This window comes from Bombina bombina, chromosome 10 (assembly GCF_027579735.1).
Source record: "Bombina bombina isolate aBomBom1 chromosome 10, aBomBom1.pri, whole genome shotgun sequence".
Classification (NCBI taxonomy): Eukaryota; Metazoa; Chordata; class Amphibia; order Anura; family Bombinatoridae; genus Bombina; species Bombina bombina.
This window is the reverse complement of record NC_069508.1, coordinates 16,425,472-16,447,523: the sequence shown is the minus strand read 5'-3', so window position 1 is coordinate 16,447,523 and position 22,052 is coordinate 16,425,472. Positions and strand designations below refer to the sequence as shown.

At 40.6% G+C, this 22,052-nt stretch overlaps 1 protein-coding gene across 1 annotated transcript in view; it reads right to left on the bottom strand.

Annotated features, from left to right (window-relative positions):
• Positions 1-9,583, bottom strand: part of LOC128641193 (uncharacterized) — a 44,810-nt gene extending 35,227 nt beyond the window's left edge. Inside the window, exon 1 of the mRNA XM_053693760.1 lies at positions 9,414-9,583. The gene's annotated coding sequence lies outside the window, so the exon portion shown is untranslated. The remainder of the gene's footprint in view (positions 1-9,413) is intronic.
• Between the last annotated feature and the right edge of the window lie 12,469 nt (positions 9,584-22,052).

Genomic DNA, 22,052 nt, shown 5'->3' with positions numbered 1-22,052 from the left:
ATGACAAGGGACAAATTGGTAACGCTTATTTAGAAAAGTGAATCTCAGAAAACAATAGTGGTCTGAATGAATTGAAAATGAGCGTCCTGTAAGTCTATTGTGGACATTAAGTAACCTTGCTAAACAGAAAGACAGAATAGTCCCTATAGTCACCATCTTGAAAGTTGGGACTCTTACAAAACGATATAAAAAAAATTTAGATCCAGAATTAGTCTGAACAATTTTTTTCTTTAGGACAATGAATAGATGTGAATAGAAACCCAAACTCTGTTCCTGCAGAGGAACTGGAACCATCACCCCTGAAAACTCTAAATCTGAAACACATTTCAGAAAAACCTGAGCTTTCACAAGGTTTGATATAACATGGAAAATAATCTTCCCATGGGAGGTTATTCTGAAACCTATTCGATACCCCTGAGAAAACAATATTCTGAATCCACTGATTTGAACAGAAACTGTCCAAATGTGTTGAAATAAATTCAATCTGCCCCCCCCCCCCCCACCACCACCAGTAGAACTGGTTAAAAGGCAGCACCTTCATGCAGTCTTAGGGGCTGAAATTGGTTTAATTATAAGGCTTGGAATTATTCAAATTCAGAAAAAATCGAAAATCAGAACCAGAGGCCTTAGGGGAATGAAAAAAACAATTGGGAGTTTAAAAATTACCCTTAGATTTCTTAACTTGGGGCAGAAAAGACTCCCTTTCCCCCAGTAATAGAAAAGATAATGAAATTCAATAGAAAACCTTTAAAAATGACTATCCTAAAATAATAAGATAGTGATCTAAATTTAAATACCATATCAGAGATTTAAGCCATAAAACTTTTCTAGTAAAAATGGCTAAAAACAAAGATTTATTATTAGATAAAATGACATAAAATATAGCATCATAAATTAAATGATTATCATGTTGAAGTAAAAGAACAATGCTTAAACAAATCAAGACCTGATAACAAAACTGTCCAAACAAAAAGGTTGAAACAGCAGCAACATTAGCCATAGAAATGGCAGGTTAAAAAAATATGGCCAATACGTAAATATGCTTCTCTTAAGATAGGAAACAAACTTCCTATCTAAAGGATCCTTAAAAGAAGAAATATCTTCCATAGGTTAGAAGTACGTTCGGCAAGAGAAGAAATAGCCCCACCTTAAGGGACTTTTACCTAAAAACACTAAATTAGCCATAGGTAAAGGATATAGCCCTTTAAACCTAGAAAAAAGGTAAAAAGAAGCTATAAGTTTAGATTCCTTACTAAACATATCATAGATAGCATCTGGAATAAGACAAACTTCAAGAGTTACCCCAGAAGCTTAAAAAAAATCAGAATTCAAATATTTGCTATTCTTGTTATCAAGAGGACTAGATTCCTCAATACTCAAAGTAAAAAATACTTCGTTAATCAAGAATGAATACATTCAATTGAAAGTTTGATTTATCTCAAAATGAGTCTCTAAAATAGGATCCTCTGAGTCAGAGAAAACCACATCAGCAGAAATACTACAGTATGCTGTCAATCAATACAAACTTCAAAGGTTTATGAGAAGTTAGGAGAGATTGTTTACATTAATTTGAAGACGGAATAGCAGTCATAGCCTTCTCTATATCTTTTGCAGTATAATCCTTTATATCAACAGTAATATCATGTACATTAGACTGTGAAGGTAAAACAGTAGATGTATATGTACTATAGAAACATTATCAGTATGAATAATAAAACATAACAAGTGCCACATATTTGAGTTGAAGAAATAAAATCAGCTAATTAAACAATATACACACTTAGCTTTGGTAGAAATTGTGTACAGGCAGCATAGTTTCTACAGTAACATCAGAGGCAGGATCAGTTTGAGACATCTTGCAAAATGTAAAAAAAAGAAAAAATAACATTTAAACAAAATATCAAATTTCCACAAAATAGCCGTTTCGGAAATGGGAAAAAATGCTTATATGAAAAACAAACGCAAATATCATAGCCCTCTGTAACAAATTAAAGCAGAGAGTAAAAGATGGAGAGACTTAATATAACAACATTTTTGGCGCCAAACAAAGATGACGCAAATGCTGAGAAAAAAACTTTTGCTGCCAAGGTTAACAGGAAATGACACGATTCGGGTCAAAATTTGCGCCAAGAATGACGCAATAAATAGAAGCATCTGAAAAAACAAGACAGAAGTTACAACTAGCTGGAACCTCAGGTAAGAAAAAAAATTACTAAATTTCTGCCAAACATAATTTTCCATGCTGAAACTGTTAGACTGCAAAGGGAAATAAACATAGACCTGACATGGCAAATATATACAATATATATTTAAAACTTTAAAAATATAAAGTGCCAAACATAGCTGAGAGTGTCTTAAAAAAAGATATATACTTACCTGAAGACACCCATCCACATATAGCAGACAGCCAAACCGGAACTGAAACATATCAGCAGAGGTAATGGTAGAGGAGTATAATGTTGATCTGTAAAGGGAGGTGGCAGATAAATCCCCACAACCGAATTTACAGATAGCCTTAGAATAGATTTCCTATAGGTGAAAACATGACATCATTAGGCAAATACTCCCTCACATCCCTCAGACAAACACTGTACTTTGAGAGGAACTGGGCTTCAAAATGCTTAGAAGTGCCTTTCACAGAAGAAATCAAGCACGACTTGCTTTACCATCCTCCAACGAAGGCAAATTTTGTAAAAACAAAATTTATGCTTACCTGATAAACGCATTTATTTCTTGACACGATGAGTCCACGGATCATCTAATTACTATTGGGAATATCACTCCTGCCCAGCAGGAGGCGGTAAAGAGCATCACAGCAAAGCTGTTAAATATCACCTCCCTTCCCTCCCACCCCAGTCATTCGACTTTAAGTAAAGGAGAGAAAGGAAGCAACAAGGTGCAGGGGTGTCTGAAGTTTATAACATAACCACAACCTGTCTAAAGAACAGGGCGGGCTATGGACTCATTGTGTCAAAAAATAAATACATTTATCAGGTAAGCATAAATTTCGTTTTCTTTCTAATGACAAGATGAGTCCATGGATCATCTAATTACTATTGGGAATCAATACCCAAGCTAGAGGACACAGATGATAAGGGAGGGACAAGACAGGAAACCTAAACAGAAGGTACCACTGCTTGAAGAACCTTTCTCCCAAAAGCTGCCTCAGCCGAGGCAAAAGTGTCAAATTTGTAGAACTTTGAAAACGTGTGAAGAGAGGACCAAGTTGCAGCCTTGCAAATCTACGGATGATACTCTTCAGTCAAAAAGAAAGAAAAGTAGCCATAGCTTTCTGGCCCTTACGCTTTCCCGAGAAAACCACAAACAAAGCAGAAGACTGGCGAAAATCCTTAGTCGCCTGTAAGTAGAACTTTAGAGCACGTACCACGTCTAAATTGTGCAAGAGCCGTTCCTTCTGAGAAGAAGGATTAGGACACAAGGAAGGAACAACAATCTCCTGATTAATGTTCCGGTCAGAAACTACTTTAGGAAGAAAACCCAACTTTGTCCGTAAAACTACCTTATCCGAATGAAAAATAAGGTAGGGAGAATCATACTGCAATGTCGAGAGCTCAGACACTCTACGAGCAGATGAAATAGCCACTAAAAACAAAACTTTCCAAGATAACAACTTAATATCTAAGGAATGCATGGGCTCAAACTGAGCCCCTTGAAGAACCTTAAGAACTAAATTAAGACTCCAGGGAGGAGTAACTGGTTTGAACACAGACCTAAACCTGACCAAGGTCTGACAAAACGATTGCAGGTCTGGAACTGCTGCTAGACGTTTATGTAACAAAATGGACAAGGCAGATATTTGACCCTTTAGGGAACTAGCCGATAATCCTTTCTCCAAACCTTCTTGGAGAAATGACAGAATTCTAGGAATCCTAACTCTGCTCCAAGAGTAACCCTTGGATTGACACCAATATAGATATTTACGCCATATCTTGTGGTAAATCTTTCTAGTCACAGGTTTACGAGCCTGAATGAATCATGGTCTCAATGACCAAATCTGAAAATCCCCGCTTGGATAAAATTAAGCGTTCAATCCCCACGCAGTCAGCTTCAGAGAAACTAGATTTGGATGAAGGAAGGGCCCTTGAAATAGAAGCTCCTTCCTCAACGGAAGCCTCCAAGGTGGAAGAGATGACATTTCCACCAGGTCTGCATACCAAATCCTGCTAGGCCAAGCCGGTGCAATGAGGATCACCGACGCCCTCTATCAATACCGCCTGAGGGTCCCTTGACCTTGATCCGTACCTTGAAAGCTTGGCATTCTGTCGAGATGCCATGAGATCCAATTCCGGCTGACTCCATTTCAGAATCAGGCTGGAAAACACTTCCGGATGGAGTTCCCACTCCCCCGGGTGAAAAGTCTGTCTACTTAGGAAGTCCGCTTCCAAGTTGTCCATCCCTGGGATGTGGATCGCCGACAGACAGCAAGAGTGAGTCTCCGCCCACCGAATTATCTTGGCTACCTCTGTCATTGCTAAGGAACTCTGCGTTCCTCCCTGGTGATTGATGTAAGCCACCGAAGTTATGTTGTCCGACTGGAACCTGATAAACTGGTCCAAGGTCAACTGGGGCCAGGGCAGAAGAGCTTTGAAAATCACTCTCAGCTCCAGAATGTTTATAGGCAGAACAGACTCTGACTGAGTCCAAACTCCCTGAGACTTTAGGGAGCCCCAGACTGCTCCCCATCCTAGAAGGCTGGCGTCTGTTGTCACAATCACCCAGGAGGGTCTGCGAAAGCAGGTTCCCTGGGAGAGATGATCCTGAGTCAACCACCGTTGAAGAGAATCCCTTGTCTCCTTCTACAGTAGAATTCATGGAGACAAATCTGCATAATCTCCATTCTAGATGATGTCCATTGCCGCCACCATCAGCCCGATTACCTCCATGCATTGAGCCACTGATGGCCGAGGAGCGGACTGAAGTGATAGGCAAGAATCGGAGATCTTTGATTTCCTGACTTCTGTTAGAAAAATCTTCATTGATAGGGAATCTACTATGGTTCACAAGAAGGTTACCCTTGTATTTGGAACTAAGGAGCTCTTTTCCAAATTTACCTTCCATCCGTGAGATCGCAGGAAGGATAACAACATTTCTGTGTGGGATCTTGGTTGTTGAAAGGATGGCGCCTGGACCAGGATGTCGTTCAGATAGGACGCCACTGCAATGCCCCCGTAATCGGAGCACCGCCATCAGAGATCCCAGAACCTTTGAGAAAATTCTGGGAGCTGTGGCAAGACCGAAAGGAAGAGCCACAAATTGGAAGTGTTTGTCTAAAAAGGCAAACCTTAGAAACTTGTGATGATCCCTGTGAATGGGAACATGCAGGTACGCATCCTTTAAATCCACTGTTATCAAAAATTGACCCTCTTGGACCAAAGGAAGAATGGAACGAATAGTTTCCATCTTGAAGGACGGTACTCTGAGGAATTTGTTTAGACTCTTGAGATCTAAAATTGACCTGAAGGTTTCCTCCTTTTTGGGAACCACGAACAGATTGGAATAAAACCCCAGACCCCGTTCCTGCATTGGAACAGGAACTATTACTCCCAGGTCGGAGAGGTTCCGTACACAGTGTAAGAACTCTCTTTTTGTCTGGTCTACAGATAATCTTGAAAGCAGAAACCTGCCTCTGGGAGGAAAACTTTTGAACTCTAGTTTGTATCCCTGGGACACTATGTCTACTGCCCAGGGATCCTGAACATCTCGAACCCAAGCCTGAGCGAAGAAGGAAAGCCTGCCCCCTACAAGATCCGGTCCCGGATCGGTGGCAAGCTCTTCATGCTGTCTTTGATTCAACGGCCGGCTTCTTGGATTGATTACCCTTGTTCCCTTGTTCCAAGACTGATTGGGTCTTGGGGAAGGTTTAGACTGTTCTTGCTTGGAAGAGGAAGCGGAAGAATTTTCCTTGAAATTTTGAAAATTACTCTGACGTCCCTTTTGCTTGTTTCTCTTATCCTGAGGGAGAAGATGACCCTTTCCTCCCGTAATATCAGAGATTATTTCCGTCAAGCCCGGTCCAAACAAGGTCTTCCCTTTGTAAGGAATTGTTAAAAGTTTAGACTTAGATGACACATCCGCAGACCAAGGTTTTAACCAAAAGGCTCTGCGGGCTAAAACGGCAAAGCCTGAAATCTTTGCTCCCAGCTTGATAACCTGTAGGGAAGCATCAGTAATAAAGGAATTAGCCAACTTAAGGGCTTTTATCCTATCCTGAATCTCATCAAGGGGAGTGTCTGTCCTAATAGCATCAGACAACGCATCAAACCAATATGCTGCAGTACTAGTGACGGTAGCAATGCACACAGCAGGTTGCCATTGTAAACCTTGGTGTATATACATATTTTTGAGTAACCCCTCTAATTTTTTATCCATAGGATCTTTAAAGGCACAACTATCCTCTATGGGGATAGTAGTTCTCTTGGCCAGAGTGGAAACAACTCCTTCTACCTTGGGTACTGTTTGCCAAGCCTCCTTGATAGAGTCTGCTATGGGAAACATCTTTTTTAATATAGAAGATGGAAAAAAAGGGATACCCGGTCTCTCCCATTCCTTAGCAATGATCTCAGAAGCTCGGTCTGGTACAGGAAAAACCTCTACCGAGGAAGGTACCTCAAAATATTTGTATAGTTTACTGGATTTTTTCGGATTAACTACGACCATAGTTTCGCAGGCGGAATTATACTGTCAGAGTCTGAGATCTCACCCTCAGATGCAACTGAAAGATCCTCCTCCTCAGGCTTCTGGGAGGGGGCATCCGAATAGCAACAAGTGCATCAGTAACCTCACCTACTGAATGTCTATTTTTCCTCTTGCGCTTTCCCTGCAGCATGGGAAAAGCAGATAATGCGACAGAAACCGCAGAGTACATGAGAGAAGCGATGTCTTGCAACGTAACTCCAGGAGGAGTTAAAGAGGAAACGCAGGGCACTGCATGTGTGGGCGATACAAGTTGGGACGCTTGAGGAGAAAGCTGCAGCATATATTGAACATTGTCATTAGACTCCTGAACAGCATCCGCCTTGGAAAATGATGGCTTAGAAAAAAGTCTATCCCTATAATTTAAAGTTCTCTCAATACATGAGGAACAGAAAGGGATTGGTGGTTCCACAATGGCATTAAAACACAAAGTACAAGTGACATTTTGCAAAGCCTCTTGGTCCATTCTGATTTACAATGGATCCAAATATCAAAAAAAAGTTCAAATTTTTTAATAAAATTTCAAACAGAGAAAACGTTACTGTCACTTTAAATTTTAAATGGTAACTTTTTTATTTTTTGTATTCAGAGAGGACAGTAAACCTAACCAATACTGCAGATCACTTCTACACCTAAGCTGCTTTGCTGAGGTGCCTACCTGCTTGTTGACACCGGCTCTCTCTCTTGGGCAGGAGTCGTTCCTCTAATCACAGATCCGGAACTCAGCAGGAGATACAAGAAACCGGACTCCGTTGCTTGAAACGCATAAAATAAAAGAGTATGCGTACTATAAACAGGTGCTATACTGCTTCCCCTTCCGATCATTAGGAAGGGAAAAAAGGCGCGCAACACAAATTGCCGCCTCCTCTAGGTCCGGCCATCGTGGGTGTCGCCAAAAAATCATCTCCCGGTCGGTATATTGTTTTATAAAAGTGAAACTGCCTGGAGTAGTGGAACCAACCATGTATTAAATTTCTAGCCCCAGTGCCTGCGTCCAAGCTGTCCACATTAAAGAGCCCAAACTCCACTGAGCCTTAGTGTGTCCCATTTGAAAAAAAGTGCCCAACTTATTCTGAGTCTCTTTTGCAATCCCAGAAAATAAAGTCTGCACTTACCTCCTAATCTGCCCGACAGCAAGGCAGCTCCCAGGTTTGAGAGGTCCTCTCCCTCACATGGACCTGTGAAAAAAAGAGAAAAGACTGAGTAATTTTATTCAGGCTTTCAGAGTTAGGGCAGCATCAATATATGGGAGGCACAGTGAGAATGATGTCCCACAAGTTCCCATTGCTCTAAAGCCACCACTGCTCTACTGAAGAGACTGATATGGACTACGGCTACACCCTAGGACAAAGCAGCACAATCTTGCACTACTTAAAAAATAATAAACTCTTGATTGAAGAATCTTTTTCTAACACCTAACTTTACCACTTCCTTGCTCTAACATAGGCAAAAAGAATGACTGGGGTGGGAGGGAAGGGAGGTGATATTTAACAGCTTTGCTGTGGTGCTCTTTGCCGCCTCCTGCTGGGCAGGAGTGATATTCCCAAAAGTAATTAGATGATCTGTGGACTCATCGTGTCATTAGAAAGAAACTGAAGTATGAGTGAGGTGGACGGTATATTTATAGGCATTTTGAGGTTTGGGAAACTTTGCCCCCTCCAGGTAGGAATGTATATCCCATACGTCACTAGCTCATGGACTCTTGCCACTTACATGAAAGAAATACATATTTAGTCATGTGCATCTATTTATCTCTATGTTAAAGCCCTTTGCCCCCTTTTTTTCTAACACCTGAGACCTCATATCTTTGAGCACTTATCATTTTTATTGCAATTTTTTTAGTTGCGATATCCTGATGTGCGTTAAATTCAATTGTGTTTTAGCAAACGCATTTACTTTCAACCTGTAATACGCATGCTACTTTCGATGCACACAAAGGACCGCAATAAACCCCTTTCTGTTCACTTGCAACAGTTAGCGCACCACTTGTAGCCCAATATAGGCTAATACATAAAATAGAAAACAAGGTTACAAAACCGGAAATTAAAAGGATTAGATTTACCAAAAAAATAAAACAGCTAGGAAAAGCGAATACACCAAAATTAAGCTACCAAAGGTAAAAACTTTCATGATTCAGAGCGTATCATTTTAAACTTTCAAATGTACTTCTGTTATCTAATTTTCTTTTTTCTCTTGGCATCCTTTGTTGAAAAGCATAACTAGGTAGGCTCAGGAGCAGCAATGCACTACTGGGAGTTAGCTGCTGATTGGTGGCTGTACATATGCTGCTTGTCACTGGCTCATCTGATGTGTTTCATCTAGCTCCCAGCAGTGCATTGCTGCTCCTTCAACAAAGGATACCAAGAGAATAAAGAACATGTGATTAAATAAGTAAATAAAAAGTTGTTTAAAATCGTATGTTCTATCTGAATCATGAAAGACAAATTTGGGGTTTCATGTCCCTTTAAGTGACAAAAGACTGGATGCCTGGAAATAGCTTTTGGGGCAACAGACTGCATTGTGGTTACTGCTGAACATCAATGGATTTAACTTCTGGAAGTATCAGTCAATGATTTCAGCTCAGACCACAATAAAAATCAAGCACACTCGAATCCAGGTAAATTGCATTAGCCTACTCAGTGACCCTCTGTGGCAATCACACATGGTAGCAATGTTATCTAGGGCTCATGGTAAGTTACCTGTGTGAGAATCTGTTACTTTTAGACTCCAAATTCACAGTTTGTGTAGATGCTTCTAATGTCCTGATGCTGAGGTCAGATCCGAACAAAAGATGTGAGATCTAACGTAAAACAGGACTTAACTGGTTAATCTGATGTTAGGCAAAGGCAATCAGGAGGGTGTGACTGAGCAATAGGAGGGGTTAAATGGTGTAATAGAATTAGTTATAGGGAGGGTTAAATTGTGCAATAGAAGTTATAGGGAGGGTTATATGGTGAAATAGAAGTCATTATAGGGAGGGTTATATGGTGCAATAGGAGTTATAGGGAGGGTTATATGGTGTAATAGGAGGAGTTATAGGGAGGGTTATATGGTGTAATAGGAGTTATAGGGAGGGTTATATGGTGAAATAGGAGTCATTATATGGAGGGTTATATGGTGCAATAGGAGTTATAGGGAGGGTTATATGGTGCAATAGGAGTTATAGGGAGGGTTATATGGTGAAATAGGAGTCATTATAGGGAGGGTTATATGGTGCAATAGGAGGAGTTATAGGGAGGGTTATATGGTGTAATAGGAGGAGTTATAGGGAGGGTTATATGGTGTAATAGGAGTTATAGGGAGGGTTATATGGTGAAATAGGAGTCATTATAGGGAGGGTTATATGGTGCAATAGGAGTTATAGGGAGGGTTATATGGTGCAATAGGAGGAGTTATAGGGAGGGTTATATGGTGTAATAGGAGGAGTTATAGGGAGGGTTATATGGTGTAATAGGAGTTATAGGGAGGGTTATATGGTGAAATAGGAGTCATTATAGGGAGGGTTATATGGTGCAATAGGAGTTATAGGGAGGGTTATATGGTGCAATAGGAGTTATAGGGAGGGTTATATGGTGCAATAGGAGTTATAGGGAGGGTTATATGGTGAAATAGGAGTCATTATAGGGAGGGTTATATGGTGCAATAGGAGTTATAGGGAAGGTTATATGGTGCAATAGGAGGAGTTATAGGGAGGGTTATATGGTGTAATAGGAGGAGTTATAGGGAGGGTTATATGGTGTAATAGGAGGAGTTATAGGGAGGGTTATATGGTGTAATAGGAGGAGTTATAGGGAGCGTTAAATGGTGTAATAGGAGGAGATATAGGGAGGGTTATATGGTGCAATAGGAGGAGTTATAGGGAGGGTTATATGGTGCAATAGGAGGAGTTATAGGGAGCGTTAAATGGTGTAATAGGAGGAGTTATAGGGAGGGTTATATGGTGTAATAGGAGGAGTTATAGGGAGGGTTATATGGTGTAATAGGAGGAGTTATAGGGAAGGTTATATGGTGCAATAGGAGGAGTTATAGGTAGGGTTATATGGTACAATAGGAGGAGTTATAGGGAGGGTTATATGGTGCAATAGGAGGAGTTATAGGGAGGGTTATATGGTGCAATAGGAGGAGTTATAGGGATGGTTATATGGTGCAATAGGAGGAGTTATAGGGAGGGTTATATGGTACAATAGGAGGAGTTATAGGGAGGGTTATATGGTGCAATAGTAGGAGTTATAGGGAGGGTTATATGGTGCAATAGTAGGAGTTATAGGGAGGGTTATATGGTGCAATAGGAGGAGTTATATTAGGTTTATAAGGTGCAATAGGAAGAGTTATAGGGAGGGTTATATGGTACAATAGAAGGAGTTATAGGGAAGGTTATTTGGTACAATAGGAGGAGTTATAGGGAGGGTTATATGGTGCAATAGGAGGAGTTATAGAGAGGGTTAAATGGTGTAATAGGAGGAGTTATAGGGAGAGTTATATGGTGCAATAGGAGGTGTTATAGGGAAGGTTATTTGGTGCAATAGGAGGAATTATAGGGAGGGTTATATGGTGCAATAGGAGGAGTTATAGAGAGGGTTAAATGGTGTAATAGGAGGAGTTATAGGGAGGTGTATATGGTGCAATAGAAGGCAATATAGGGAGGGTTATATGGTGCAATAGGAGGAGTTATAGGGAGGGTTATATGGTGCAATAGGAGGAGTTATAGGGAGGGGTATATGGTGCAATAGGAGGAGTTATAGGGAGGTGTATATGGTGCAATAGAAGGCGATATAGGGAGGGTTATATGGTGCAATAGGATGAGTTATAGGGAGGGTTAAATGGTGTAATAGGAGGAGTTATAGGGAGGGTTACATGGTGTAATAGAAGGAGGTATTTGGAGGGTTATATGGAGCAATAGGAGTTATAGGGAGGGTTACATGGTGTAATATGAGGAGGTATTGGGAGCGGTTATATGGTGCTATAGGAGGATTTATAGGGAGTGTTATATGGTGCAATAGGAGGAGTTATAGGGAGGGTTATATGGTGCAATAGTTGGAGTTACAGGGAGAGTTATATGGTGCAATAGGAGGAGTTATAGGGAGGGTTATATGGTGCAATAGAAGGAGGTATTGGGAGGGTTATATGGAGCAATAGGAGGAGTTATAGGGAGGGTTACATGGTGCAATAGGAGGAGTTATAGGGAGGGTTATATGGTGCAATAGGAGGAGTTATAGGGAGGGTTATATGGTGCAATATGAGGAGTTATAGGGAGGGTTATATGGTGCAATAGAAGGAGATATAGGGAGGGTTATATGGTGTCATAGTAGGAGTTATCGGGAGGTTTAAATGGTGTAATAGGAGGAGTTATAGGGAGGGTTAAATGGTGTAATAGGAGTTATTGGGAGGGTTATATGGTACAATAGGAGGAGTTATAAGGAGGGTTATATGGTGCAATAGGAGGAGTTATAGGGAGAGTTATATGGTGCAATAGAAGGAGTTATAGGGAGGGTTATATGGTGCAATAGGAGGAATTATAGGGAGGGTTAAATGGTGCAATAGAAGTAGTTATAGGGAAGGTTATTTGGTGCAATAGGATGAGTTATAGGGAGGGTTAAATGGTGTAATAGGAGGAGTTATAGTGAGGGTTATATGGTGCAATAGAAGGCGATATAGGGAGGGTTATATGGTGCGATAGGATGAGTTATAGGGAGGGTTAAATGGTATAATAGGAGGAGTTATAGGGAGGGTTACATGGTGTAATAGAAGGAGGTATTTGGAGGGTTATATGGAGCAATAGGAGTTATAGGGAGGGTTATATGGTGTAGTATGAAGAGGTATTGGGAGGTTTATATGGAGCAATAGGAGGAGTTATAGGGAGAGTTATATGGTGCTATAGGAGGAGTTATAGGGAGTGTTATATGGTGCAATAGGAGGAGTTATAGGGAGGGTTATCTGGTACAATAGGAGGAGTTATAGGGAGAGTTATATGGTGCTATAGGAGGAGTTATAGGGAGTGTTATATGGTGCAATAGGAGGAGTTATGGGGAGGGTTATATGGTGCAATAGGAGGAGTTATAGGGAGGGTTATATGGTGCAATAGGAGGAGTTATAGGGAGAGTTATATGGTGCAATAGGAGGAGTTATAGGGAGGGTTATATGGTGCAATAGGAGGAGTTATAGGGAGGGTTATATGGTGTAATAGGAGGAGTTATATGGAGGGTTATATGGTACATTAGGAGGAGTTATAGGGAGGTTATATGGTGCAATAGGAGGAGTTATAGGGAGGGTTATATGGTGTAATAGAAGGAGGTATTGGGAGGGTTATATGGAGCAATAGGAGGAGTTATAGGGAGTGTTATATGGTGCAATAGGAGGAGTTATAGGGAGGGTTATCTGGTGCAATAGGAGGAGTTATAGGGAGCAGTTATATGGTGCAATAGGAGGAGTTATAGGGAGGGTTATATGGTGCAATAGGAGGAGTTATAGGGAGAGTTATATGTTGCAATAGGAGGAGTTATAGGGAGGGTTATATGGTGCAATAGGAGGAGTTATAGGGAGGGTTATATGGTACATTAGGAGGAGTTATAGGGAGGTTATATGGTGCAATAGGAGGAGTTATAGGGAGGGTTATATGGTGTAATAGAAGGAGTTATAGGGAGGGTTATATGGTGCAATAGGAGGAGTTATAGGGAGGGTTACATGGTGCAATAGGAGGAGTTATAGGGAGGGTTATATGGTGCAATAGGAGGAGTTATAGGGTGGGTTATATGGTGCAATATGAGGAGTTATAGGGAGGGTTATATGGTGCAATAGGAGGAGTTATAGGGAGGGTTATATGGTGCAATAGGAGGAGTTATAGGGAGGGTTATATGGTGCAATAGAAGGAGATATAGGGAGGGTTATATGGTGCAATAGGAGTTATTGGGAGGGTTATATGGTACAATAGGAGGAGTTATAAGGAGGGTTATATGGTGCAATAGGAGGAGTTATAGGGAGAGTTATATGGTGCAATAGAAGGAGTTATAGGGAGGGTTATATGGTGCAATAGGAGGAATTATAGGGAGGGTTAAATGGTGCAATAGAAGTAGTTATAGGGAAGGTTATTTGGTGCAATAGGATGAGTTATAGGGAGGGTTAAATGGTGTAATAGGAGGAGTTATAGTGAGGGTTATATGGTGCAATAGAAGGCGATATAGGGAGGGTTATATGGTGCGATAGGATGAGTTATAGGGAGGGTTATATGGTGCGATAGGATGAGTTATATGGAGGGTTATATGGTGCAATAGGAGGAGTTATAGGGAGGGTTATATGGTGCAATAGAAGGCGATATAGGGAGGGTTATATGGTGCGATAGGATGAGTTATAGGGAGGGTTATATGGTGCGATAGGATGAGTTATATGGAGGGTTATATGGTGCAATAGGAGGAGTTATAGGGAGGGTTATATGGTGCAATAGGAGGTTTTATAGGGAGAGTTATATGGTGTAATAGGAGGAGTTATAGGGAGGGTTAAATGGTGTAATAGGAGGAGTTATAGTGAGGGTTATATGGTGCAATAGAAGGCGATATAGGGAGGGTTATATGGTGCGATAGGATGAGTTATAGGGAGGGTTAAATGGTATAATAGGAGGAGTTATAGGGAGGGTTAAATGGTGTAATAGGAGGAGTTATAGTGAGGGTTATATGGTGCAATAGAAGGCGATATAGGGAGGGTTATATGGTGCGATAGGATGAGTTATAGGGAGGGTTAAATGGTATAATAGGAGGAGTTATAGGGAGGGTTATATGGTGCAATAGGAGGAGCTATAGGGAGGGTTATATGGTACAATAGGAGGAGTTATAGTGAGGGTTATATGGTACAGTAGGAGGAGTTATAGGGAGGGATATATGGTGCAATAGGAGGAGTTATTGGGAGGGTTATATGGTACAATAGGAGGAGTTATAAGGAGGGTTATATGGTGCAATAGGAGGAGTTATAGGGAGAGTTATATGGTGCAATAGAAGGAGTTATAGGGAGGGTTATATGGTGCAATAGGATGAGTTATAGGGAGGGTTAAATGGTGTAATAGGAGGAGTTATAGTGAGGGTTATATGGTGCAATAGAAGGCGATATAGGGAGGGTTATATGGTGCAATAGGAGGAGTTATAGTGAGGGTTATATGGTGCAATAGAAGGCGATATAGGGAGAGTTATATGGTGCGATAGGATGAGTTATAGGGAGGGTTAAATGGTATAATAGGAGGAGTTATAGGGAGGGTTATATGGTGCAATAGGATGAGTTATAGGGAGGGTTAAATGGTATAATAGGAGGAGTTATAGGGAGGGTTATATGGTGTAATAGAAGGAGGTATTTGGAGGGTTATATGGAGCAATAGGAGTTATAGGGAGGGTTATATGGTGTAGTATGAAGAGGTATTGGGAGGTTTATATGGAGCAATAGGAGGAGTTATAGGGAGCGGTTATATGGTGCTATAGGAGGAGTTATAGGGAGTGTTATATGGTGCAATAGGAGGAGTTATAGGGAGGGTCATATGGTGCAATAGGAGGAGTTATAGGGAGAGTTATATGGTGCAATAGGAGGAGTTATAGGGAGGGTTATATGGTGCAATAGGAGGAGTTATAGGGAGGGTTATATGGTGCAATAGGAGGAGTTATAGGGAGGGTTATATGGTGCAATAGGAGGAGTTATAGGGAGAGTTATCTGGTACAATAGGAGGAGTTATAGGGAGAGTTATATGGTGCAATAGGAGGAGTTATAGGGAGGGTTATATGGTACATTAGGAGGAGTTATAGGGAGGTTATATGGTGCAATAGGAGGAGTTATAGGGAGGGATATATGGTGCAATAAGAGGAGTTATAGGGAGGGTTATATGGTGCAATAGGAGGAGTTATAGGGAGGGTTATATGGTGCAATAGGAGGAGTTATAGGGAGAGTTATCTGGTACAATAGGAGGAGTTATAGGGAGAGTTATCTGGTACAATAGGAGGAGTTATAGGGAGAGTTATATGGTGCAATAGGAGGAGTTATAGGGAGGGTTATATGGTGCAATAGGAGGAGTTATAGGGAGGGTTATATGGTGCAATAGGAGGAGTTATAGGGAGGGTTATATGGTGTAATAGGAGGAGTTATAGGGAGGGTTACATGGTGCAATAGGAGTTATAGGGAGGGTTATATGGTGCAATAGGAGGAGTTATAGGGACGGTTATATGGTGCAATAGGAGGAGTTATAGGGAGGGTTACATGGTGCAATAGGAGGAGTTATAGGGAGGGTTATATGGTGCAATAGGAGTGATGGGGAGGGTTATATGGTGCAATAGGAGGAGTTATAGGGAGGGTTATATGGTGTAATAGGAGGACTTATAGGGAGGGTTATATGGTGCAATAGGAGGAGTTATAGGGAGGGTTATATGGTGCAATAGGAGGAGTTATAGGGAGGGTTATATGGTGCAATAGGAGGAGTTACAGGGAGTGTTATATGGTGCAATAGGAGGTTTTATAGGGAGAGTTATATGGTGTAATAGGAGGAGTTATAGGGAGGGTTATATGGTGTAATAGGAGGAGTTATAGTGAGGGTTATATGGTGCAATAGAAGGCGATATAGGGAGGGTTATATGGTGCGATAGGATGAGTTATAGGGAGGGTTATATGGTGCGATAGGATGAGTTATAGGGAAGGTTATTTGGTGCAATAGGATGAGTTATAGGGAGGGTTAAATGGTGTAATAGGAGGAGTTATAGTGAGGGTTATATGGTGCAATAGAAGGCGATATAGGGAGGGTTATATGGTGCGATAGGATGAGTTATAGGGAGGGTTAAATGGTATAATAGGAGGAGTTATAGGGAGGGTTACATGGTGTAATAGAAGGAGGTATTTGGAGGGTTATATGGAGCAATAGGAGTTATAGGGAGGGTTATATGGTGTAGTATGAAGAGGTATTGGGAGGTTTATATGGAGCAATAGGAGGAGTTATAGGGAGCGGTTATATGGTGCTATAGGAGGAGTTATAGGGAGTGTTATATGGTGCAATAGGAGGAGTTATAGGGAGGGTTATATGGTGCAATAGGAGGAGTTATAGGGAGAGTTATATGGTGCAATAGGAGGAGTTATAGAGAGGGTTATATGGTACAATAGGAGGAGTTAAAGGGAGGGTTATATGGTACAATAGGGGGAGTTATAGGGAGGGTTAAATGGTGCAATAGGAGGAGTTATAGGGAGGGTTATATGGTGTAATAGGAGGAGTTAAAGGGAGGGTTATATGGTACAATAGGAGGAGTTAAAGGGAGGGTTATATGGTGCAATAGGGGGAGTTATAGGGAGGGTTATATGATGCAATAGGAGGAGTTATAGGGAGGGTTAAATTGTGCAATAGGAGGAGTTATAGGGAGGGTTATATGGTGTAATAGGAGGAGTTAAAGGGAGGGTTATATGGTACAATAGGAGGAGTTAAAGGGAGGGTTATATGGTACAATAGGAGGAGTTAAAGGGAGGGTTTCTAACTCTTGAAAAAGTCTGAGCGTTCTCAGACAAAATGTACGTAGAGACATTCATTTTAACCTTACCGTCAACGTTATAGAAAACCCTGGCATTATTTTCAAGACTTGGTTCTTATCGACCAAGGTGGTAGAATTGCTAGGGAAAGCAAACACGGACCACACCGGAGGGATTGTTTTTATTATACATGCTGATGTTGATTTTAAACGCTAGTGAGTATTCATTTTGCTGCATGAACTCACCTTGTAATAAATAATCTACTCTTGAGTCGGGCTGCGCCTCTTTCTTCTTTTTACACTATTTAAATATTATTAACCCCTAATCTGCCGTCCGCCCACACCGCCGCTATAATAAACCTATTAACCCCTAAACCGCAAGCCCCCACAACGAAATATACTAAAATAAACTATTAACCCCTAAACCGAAAGCCACCCACAACTAAATAAACTAATTTAAACTAGTAACCCCTAAACCTAACGACCACCTAACTTTATATTAAAATTACAATTTCCCTAGTTTAAATTAAATTAAAACTTACCTGTCAAATTATTATTTTTTATTTTAAACTAACAATTAAACTATTATAATTATTAAATTAAAATAAAACTAAACTACCAATAAAAAATCCTAACACTACTCTAAAAATTACAAAATGTATCTAATTACAAAAAAAACACAAACACTAAATTACGAAAAATAACAAATTATCAAAAATATTGGCTAATTCAAATTAGCCAATAGAATGAGAGATGCTTAAATCCTATTGGCTGATTTGAATAGCCAATAGGATTTTAGCAGCCCTAATTCCTATTGGCTGATTCAAATCTTTCAGCAAATAGGAATGCAAGGGACGCCATCTTGAATCGCGACCCTTGCATTGAAGATTCAGTTTACGGCAGTGACCGTAAGAAGAGGAGCTCCGCGTCGGATGTCTTCAGGATGGACCCTTCCGCCCCGGCTGGATGAGGATCGAAGAGGCCACCTGGATGAAGACTTCTTGCCGCACGGATGAGGACTTCGCCGGCTGGATGAAGATCGAAGAGGCTGCCTGGATAAAGACTTCTTGCCGCATGGACGAGGACTTCACCGGCTGGATGGATCCTTCAAGCGGGACTTCAACTACTGTAAGTGGATAGTCTTGGGGTTAGTGTTAGGTTTTTTTAAGGGTTTTTTGGGTGTTTTGTTTTTTAGTTTAGGGTCTGGGTAGTAAAAGAGCTAAATGCCCTTTTAAGGGCAATGCCCATACAAATGCCCTGGTTAGCTTAGATTATTTTAGAGTTAGGGTTTTTATTAGGTGGGGTTGATTGTGGGGGTGGTGGGTTTTACTGTTGGGGGGGTGTTTGTATATTTTTACAGGTAAAAGAGCTGATATCTTTGGGGCAATGACCCACAAAAGGCCCTTTTAAGGGCCATTGGTAGTTTATTGTAGGCTAGGTTTTTTTTTATTTTGGGTGGGCTTTTTTATTTTGATAGGGTTATTAGATTAGGTGTAATTATTTTTTATTTTTGATAATTTGTTTGTTATTTTGTGTATTGTATAGTGTTAGGGGGTGTTTATATTCTTTTTAAAGTAAAAGAGCTGGTTATCTCAGGGTAATGCCCTACAAAAGGCCCTTTTAAGGGCCCCCAAAAGGCCCTTTTAAGGGCCCTTGGTAGTTTGGGGGGTGGGGTTTCTATAGTGTTAGGGGGTGTTTGTATTCTTTTTTTAAGTAAAAGAGCTAGTTATCTCAGGGCAATGCCCTACAAAAGGCCCTTTTTAGGGCCCCCCAAAAGGCACTTTTAAGGGCCCTTGGTAGTTTATTCTAGAGTAGGGTTTTTTTTTTATTTTGGGGTGTTTTTTTTAAGGCTATTAGAATAGGATTAATCTTTTTTTTTATAATTTCGTTTTTTTTTCTTTTGTAATGATAGTTTTTTTATTTTTGGTAATGTTAGGTTTTAGTGTAAGGCAGCTTAGGTTTTATTTTTATTTCACAGGTAAGTTTGTATTTATTTTAACTAGGTAGTTAGTAAATAGTTAATAACTATTTACTAACTAGTCTACCTAGTTAAAATAAATATAAACTTACCTGTGAAATAAAAATAAAACCTAAGCTAGCTACAATATAACTATTAGTTATATTGTAGCTAGATTAGGTTTTATTTCACAGGTAAGTATGTATTTAATTTTAAATAGGAATTATTTAGTTAATAATTGTAAATTTAATTTAGATCTAATTTAATTATGTTAAAGTTAGGGGGTGTTAGGGTTAGGGTTACATTAGGGTTAGGGTAGGGTTAGGTTTAGGGGTTAATATAGTTTAATTTAGCTTGTTGCGATGTGGGAGACTGGCGGTTTAGGGGTTAATAAATGTAATATAGTGGCAGCGATATCGGGAGCGGCAGCTTAGGGGTTAACAATTTTATTTAGGTAGCGGCGATATCGGGAGCGGCAGCTATGGGGTTAATAACTGTAGGCAAGTGTCAGTGATGTCAGGGGCAGCAGATTAGAGGCGTTTAGACATAGGGTTTATGTTAGGGTGTTAGGTTTAAAGTAAACAGTATTTTAATTTCCCCATAGACATCAATGGGGCTGGGTTACGGAACTTTTGTTTCCGCAATCACGTGTTAGTTTTTTTTTTTGCCGGCTCTCCCCAATGATGTCTATGGGGAAATTGTGCATGAGCACGTCTCAGCAGCGCTCTGATTGTGTGTGGTATGGAGCTCAACGCAACCATATTGCACGCAAAAGGCGTATGTTTGAGAACTTGTAATAGCAGCGTTATAGAAAATTAAATAATGTAACTTTTGTTGCGTTCGTTAATTTCTCTATAGCGCTCAAAACTCGTAACTCGTTTGTTTTTTAAGTTATTATACTGAATACAACGCCATTAGGTATTTGTACGATTTGAGACCGTTTTCATGTGATTTGTGGATAGGGTACTCTTGATCATTAATTTTTTTGCATTTTTAATGTTTTTAAATGGGGGGCATCCATTATCTCTAAAATTAAAGCCAATCTAGAAAAAAAACTAAATTTACGCTTACCTCATAAATTATTATCTTTCCTGGCATGGAGAGGCCACGATTCCATTCAATTACTAATGGGAAATTCAGCTCCTGGCCATAAGGAGGAGGCAAAGACACCCCAGCAAAGCTTAAGTATCCTCCCACTACCCATACTCTCCCAGTCATTCAGCCAAGGGAATAAAGGAAAGGTAGAAGAACACTAGGGGTATAGAGGTGCCTGAAGGTTATAAAAATAAATGACGCCTTAAAAAATAAATAAGGGCGGGTCTTGGACTCTCCATGCCAGGAAAGAAAAGAATTTATCAGGTAAGCATACATTTTGTTTTCTTTCCATTTGCATGGAGAGTCCACAATTATATTCAATTACTGTTGGGAAACCAATACCCAAGCCAGAGAGGACACAGAATGGACAGGGAGGGAGAACAAAGGTAGGCGGACCTAAACTAAAGGCACCATTGCTTGAAGAACCTTTCTCCCTAAAGAAGCCTGAGCTGAGGCAAAAACATCAAATTTAAAAAATATTGAAAAGACGACCAAGTAGCCACCTTACAAATGTGTTCCATGGAAGCTTCCATCTTAAAAGCCCAGGAAGAAGAAACAGCATGGGTAGAATTAGCCGAAATCCTCTCAGGAGGCTGCTGTCCAGCTTTCTGATAAGCCAGACGAAAGACACTCCTTAGACAAAAAGAAACCTACCAGATAGGCCCTTGCACCTACTAGATACACTACAAACAATAAAGAATATTGTCTAAACTCCTTTGTAGCCTGGAGATAGACCTTAAAGGCACGCACCACATCCAGGTTGAGTAGCAGACGTTCCTTCTGAAAAGAAGGATTATGACAAAAAGAAGGAACTATAATTTCCAGATAGATATTGCGGTTAGAGATCACCTTGGGATGGAAAACCCAAATTGGAATGGAGAACAGCATGGAAAGTAAAATAAGGGAGATCACACTGTAAGACAGATAACTCTGACACTACAAGCAGAGTAAAAAAATACAACAAAAACAAAATTCTCCAAGATAAAAGATAAATATCAACAGAATGCATAGGCTCAAACAGAGTCTACTGCAGAACACGAAGAACCAGATTGAGGCTCCAAGGAGGAGCAACAGATTTAAAGAAAGGCCTGATTCTGACCAGGACCTGAACAAAGGACTGAAAAATCAGAAGATGAGCTAACTTCTTGAGTAGCAAAACCAAAAGGGCAGAGATCTGACCCTTAGAGAACTAGCTGACAAACCTTTCTCCAAACCTTCTTGGAGAAACAACTGAATTTGAGGAACTCACACCCTGAGTCAAGGGAAGCCTCGAAACTCACATCAGGAGAGATAGGTGCGCCAGACCTTATGATACCTCCAACATGTAACAAGCTTACGAGTGTGGATCAGAGAGACAAAGACCCTGTCTGAAAATACTCCTTCAGACATGACTTAGCAATAAAATCTTCACATAGTCAGCCTCAGAGATCTAGATATTGAAGAAGAACGACCTTTGAAGTAGAAGGTTCTTCCACAGGGGTAATCTTCACAAAGTGCGAGGCCAAGCTAGAGCGAATAGGATCTCCAAGGCCCGCTCCTGAATAACGCGGGCTAAGACCCAGATTAAAAGACCATGATCCACACAGGGATTCAAACTCTCAACTGTCTGTTTGTAAGTTAAGCAAGTTAGCCACCTAGCTACACCAGCACAACTTGAGGGTCCCTCAATCTGAACCCGTATCTAAGCGGCTTGGCATTGAAGCGAGAAGACATGAGAACTATCTCCGGAACACCCCACCTGAGGGTTATCACTGAGAACACAACCAGAAGAAAAGCCCACTTCCCTGGGGGAACGTCTATCTGCTCAGACAGTTCAC